General features: G+C 35.3%; 1 pseudogene; it reads left to right on the top strand.

The window, feature by feature from the left end:
* The first annotated feature begins 1279 nt into the window (after window positions 1–1279).
* On the top strand, window positions 1280–5657 carry LOC124924365 (annotated as a pseudogene).
* The last annotated feature ends 276 nt before the right edge of the window (window positions 5658–5933 follow it).

Raw genomic sequence — 5933 nt, 5'->3', positions numbered from 1 at the left:
ACACCTTCTAGACGCATCATCAATAAATGTTAAAAAAATATCGATTGCCACCCAATGACTCCACTTCAAAAGGACCACACACATCAGAATAAATCAAGTCTAACACATTATGTTTTCTTTCTAATGTCTGACTAAAAGAGACTCGATGTTGCTTACAAAATGGGCAGTAGTCGCATAGATCCAGAACCTCATCTTTGGTTGAGGGGATGTGCAGCTTCCTCACCAGAATTCGCAGCCCTTTCTCACTCATGTGGCCAAGGCGTTGATGCCACAGATTTAGAGAGCTTTCAGCTTGTACTGCATTCAGATCATCTTTGAGTACCTTCACATGTGTTCTGTACAATGAGTGCCACGACTTCCATTTTGCTACAATCATTGATCCTTTGCTGAGTTTCCATTCACCACCACCAAGATAATGCTTGAATCCATCTTTGTCCAATGCATCACCTGATATCAAATTTAGACGCAAATCAGGAATATGCCGCACATCTTTCAGTGTTAACCGATGCCCCTATTCTGTCTGCAAATAAATGTCACCAATACCCACAATGCTTGAGTGACTAGTATTACCCATCTTCACTGTACCAAGATCTCCAGCCTTGTACGTGGTGAAGAACTCTTTATTCGGTGTAGCATGATAGCAAGCACCTGTATCAACTATCCACTCAACTCCTTGGTGATCTTCTACATGTAGATATTGTTCCTTTTCACAAGAAAGAATAACTACATCCTCTCCAGTTACTGTGGCTGTGGTATTTCTGTTTTTATCATCTTTCTTCTGATTTTTTCCTTCATTCTGTAGTCTTTTCCAGGCTCTACAATTTTTATCATGTGACCTTCTTACCACAGTGATAACATTCTCTTCCCTTAGATTTTTGATCTGCCTCTTGACTTGCTATGGCCTCTTGATTGTGTCCCGGTGTTCAGCTCTTCCCCTGTTCTCTGTGACTAGGGCCTGTGCACTATTTGTATTAGTTGACTTCCTTCTTGTCTGTCTCCTCATTGAACAAGCTACTAGTAACTATACTCATAGTAAGCACACCATTCAGAGCTACATTACTAACTGTCACAACCAATGTCTCCCAACTGTCAGGCAATGATCCCAATAGCAATAAGGCTTGTAGCTCATCTTCTAAGGTCATCTCCATCACTGATAATTGATTAATCAAGCTCTGGAACTCGTTTAAATGCTCAGCAACACCTATGCCTTCTCTGAATTTCAGATTTACCAACTTTCGGATTAGAAACGCTTTGTTACCTGTCGTTTTTTGTTCATACAATGACTCTAGCTTCTTCCATAGCTCATGAACACTTTTCTAACTTGCTACATGGTGATAAACACTATCATCAAGCCATTGTCTGATTGTGCCGGACTGCTTTCCCGGTTCAGTTCTATCCAATCAGCTTCAGCCATCTCTTTTGGCTTTGCACTATCTCCTTCAACTGGCTCATACAGATCCTTACATAAAGGATGTCCTCCATTTTGATTTCTAAATCTGCCAGTTATTGTTTGTCACCCTGATCATAGTGCTACTGCCTCCATCTGAACCTGAAAAAAAACACTCTTCAATAGAAAGTAAACCTAACAGCTCTGATACCACTTGTTAGGAATTTCAAGTTGAATAATACTTTCCTATTGAAATTCCTTGATCTGATTAATTTCACAAGTCAACCAAATCATACTAGCAGATCAGCAAAGTAATAAAGAACACAAGATTTACATGGAAAACCCTATCAACACGGAGGGTAAAAAACCACGGGGCAAAACCAACAGATTTCACTAATCAGTAAGAAACCGATACAATTGTTCTTCTCAACTTTAAACCTAAAGTTGAGGTATACATACAGAGAAACTAATTTCATTCAAACCCAAACAAATCTAGGTTTGAGAAAACATGAAATTCCCTTTACAAATAAGAGAGAAATGAACCTGAGGGTAATCAAGACAAAGAAGGTGATATTCTGTTCTCCTTCTCTTCTTCTTCCTCTATATCTTCTTCTCTAATTCTTCCTCTGTATTTTCTTCACTCTGTTTCTCTTGATCTCTTCACAAAACTCTCACTGAAAATTGTGGTAGAGAGAGAAACAAAATTAGGGTTTATTTGGTTTTTATATTGCCTAATTGGGCTGGACCCATAAGGCCCAACACATCAAGATGATCAAAGAAGCAAGTCTTTATGTCCACCTAAGAATTGGTCCCTATACTTGTGCTGAATGGAATTTTGGGTAAATCCATCCGACATGTTTGATTTTCTTCTACTTTTTATCAAATTATTCAGATCTGTTACAATTTCAGCAACAAATTAGAAGACATGATCATTATTTCATTATTATAGACATTCAACATTCTTCTTCTTCTCCCACAGAGGTTTTCCTGTTTGGCTAAAGTATGTTTCTGACATCAGCTTTCGAACAGATAATGAGCCTTTCAAGATGTTCCTCCATCAATGAATGTAATTCCCACAATTCCTATGTTAATCTGAGTTTTGGTATTGACACTGAAAATGTAATGAATGAAGGCTGCAATGGAAAAATTCACCAAGAAGATAGTGGATATGATGAAAGATGAAGAGCTCTATGAGTCACAGGGGGGCCCTATAATTCTGTCGCAGATTCCTCCTTTGAGATAAAGATTAATTATAAATTCCTTTCAATTGGGATATAGGCACTGTAGCTAATTTGAAAAGAGTCTAATGACAGATAGAAAATGAATACGGTCCCATGGAGTATGAAATTGGGGCGCCTGGTGTAGAATACACGAAATGGGCAGCAGAGATGGCGGTGGGGCTAGAGACTGGTGTGCCTTGGGTAATGTGCAAGCAAGATGATGCATCTGATCCTGTTGTAAGTTTCTTGTCTTAAATGCTCTTATTATTCCTCTCTGTTGAATTTTTCTTTGTCTAATAATGTGCAGATTAACACTTGTAATGGATTTAATTGTGACTATTTCTCACCAAATAAAGCTTATAAACCCAAGATATGGACCGAAGCTTGGACTGGCTGGTAATTAATTAGGGACTTTGCAGAGTTCTTCTCTTAAGATTTTTTGGTTTTTCATTTATGATTTTTTATTAACTATTTTCATTCTCAGGTTCACCGAATTTGGAGGTGTAGTCCCATACAAACCTGCAGAAGATTTGGCATTCTCGCTGGCAAGATTTATCCAGAACGGAGGATCTTTCATTAACTATTACATGGTAATTTTTTACTAAATTACCAGAAATTGTGTTGTGTTTCTTTAGTATAAATTCTACAAAATCCACTAATAAAAACACCATGTTTTTTCTTTTTTTGGTATTCTCTCCAGGTAGTTGACAAATTCCAACTTTTTCCTGAATTTTTAAAGGTACAGTCTTTCACTACTTTTTTGTTTTACTAGAACTTGAAGTGACTTACATTCGTAATGGGTATGATATTTCAAGTAATGGGTATGATATTAAATTAAGAGATTTTCTTATTTGTGAGAAAGCAATATGCTGTCTTTGTTGGAGGTGATTACCATGGCATCGTTTCTTAACATTTAGTTTACATTAGTTAATAAAACTTGATACATTTTGGATTGTGAATGCTCTTGTGACTTGATGTTACCACTATAGGGAGGACAATGACCTACAGATTTCATCACCTTTTACATGCTTTTGTAATTGCCTGAAAATTGGAGAATGATTAAATGGGTTAGGATTTCTATTAATTTTTTCAATGCGAGAGAATGAGAAGAAAATAGGAAGGGTAGGGAAAGAGAATTGATATTGTACATTATTCACTGTTTAATGAAGTCTATTGTGATTGTAAAATATTCCCCATGGCCTGATGAAATAAATGTGACAATGATTATGCATATGTTTGTTTGGATTTTCAGGGGAGAGGTTTGGTGAAGCAACACTTGGATTCATATAACTACTTTGTCAAGATTGAATAAAAAAGATCATTCGTGCAAATGAGAAGATTATGTCAAAAGTAGATCCTAATGTTTGTCTTAGGTAAGATTAGTATATATTCTTATGACATGGATTTATGTCAATTCTTCTTACTTGGCCTCATGGTTGAGATTTGATGCAATCTCATGGTCTCTTGTTCAAGACTTGGTAAAGAAGACTATTTAAGCAAATACACACATTTGTAATTCGTTTTTAAGTGCAGATTTGTGATTCATCATAGACCTTAACAATTGAAAAAGTGTCCTTGTAATGTATCATAATTTCTTATTGGTCCTTTCTCTGTATAGGTACAAAGATATCTGGATTGGTGAACCTATTTTAAACGTCTATGGAGTGACAACTAAGCTTAGTCCACAACATTGTCGACTTTCTGATATGACGTAAGTTTACCTTATTAGGGAGTTTTGTCAAATTGATAAGTGCCAACTTTCTGATATGACGTAAGTTTACCTGATAAAATAGATGTGACAATGATTATGCATATGTTTGTTTGGATTTTCAGGGGAGAGGTTTGGTGAAGCAACACTTGGATTCATATAACTACTTTGTCAAGATTGAATAAAAAAGGTACAGTCTTTCACTTCTTTTTTGTTTTACTAGAACTTGAAGTGACTTACAGTCGTAATGGGTATGATATTTCAAGTAATGGGTATGATATTAGATTAAGAGATTTTCTTATTTGTGAGAAAGCAATATGCTGTCTTTGTTGGAGGTGATTACCATGGCATCGTTTCTTAACATTTAATTTACATTAGTTAATTAAACTTGATACATTTTGGATTGTGAATGCTCTTGTGACTTGATGTTACCACTATAGGGAGGACAATGATCTACAGATTTTATCACCTTTTACATGCTTTTGTAATTGCCTGAAAACTGGAGAATGATTAAATGGGTTAGGATTTCTATTAATTTTCCCAATGCGAGAGAATGAGAAGAAAATAGGAAGGGTAGGGAAAGAAAATTGATATTGTACATTATTCACGGTTTAATGAAGTCTATTGTGATTGTAAAATATTCCCCATGGCCTGATGAAATAAATGTGACAATGATTATACATATGTTTGTTTGGATTTTCAGGGGAGAGGTTTGGTGAATCAACACTTAGATTGATATAACTACTTTGTCAAGATTGAATAAAAAGATCATTCGTGCAAATAGGAAGATTGTGTCAAAAGTAGATCATAATGCCTGTCTTAGGTAAGATTAGTATATATTCTTATGACATGGATTTAAGTCAATTTTCTTACTTGGCCTCATGGTTGAGATTTGATGCAATCTCATGGTCTCATGTTCAAGACTTGGTAAAGAAGACGATTTAAGCAAATACACACATTTGTAATTCGTTTTTAAGTGTAGATTTGTGATTCATCATAGACCTTAACAATTGAAAAGTGTCCTTGTAATGTATCTTAACTTCTTATTGGTCCTTTCTCTATATAGGTACAAAGATATCTGGATTGGTGAACCTATTTTAAACGTCGATGGAGTGACAACTAAGCTTAGTCCACAAAATTGACGACTTTTTTGATATGATGTAAGTTTACCTTATTAGGGAGTTTTGTCAAATTGATAAGTGTCGACTTTTTGATATGACGTAAGTTTACCTGATGAAATAAATGTGACAATGATTATGCATATGTTTGTTTGGATTTTCAGGGGAGAGGTTTGGTGAAGCAGCACTTGGATTCATATAACTACTTTATCAAGATTGAATAAAAAAGATCATTTGTGCAAATGAGAAGATTGTGTCAAAAGTAGATCCTAATGTTTGTCTTAGGTAAGATTAGTATATATTCTTATGACATGGATTTAAGTCAATTCTTCTTACTTGGCCTCATGGTTGAGATTTGATACAATATCATGGTTTAATGTTCAAGACTTGGTAAAGAAGACGATTTAAGCAAATACACACATTTGTAATTCGTTTTTAAGTACAGATTTGTGATTCATCATAGACCTTAACAATTAAAAAGGTGTCCTTGTAATGTATCC

This window comes from Impatiens glandulifera, chromosome 2 (assembly GCF_907164915.1).
Source record: "Impatiens glandulifera chromosome 2, dImpGla2.1, whole genome shotgun sequence".
In the NCBI taxonomy this organism is placed as follows: domain Eukaryota; kingdom Viridiplantae; phylum Streptophyta; class Magnoliopsida; order Ericales; family Balsaminaceae; genus Impatiens; species Impatiens glandulifera.
Note: the sequence above shows the minus strand (reverse complement) of the source record. Positions and strands in the feature narration are given on the sequence as shown.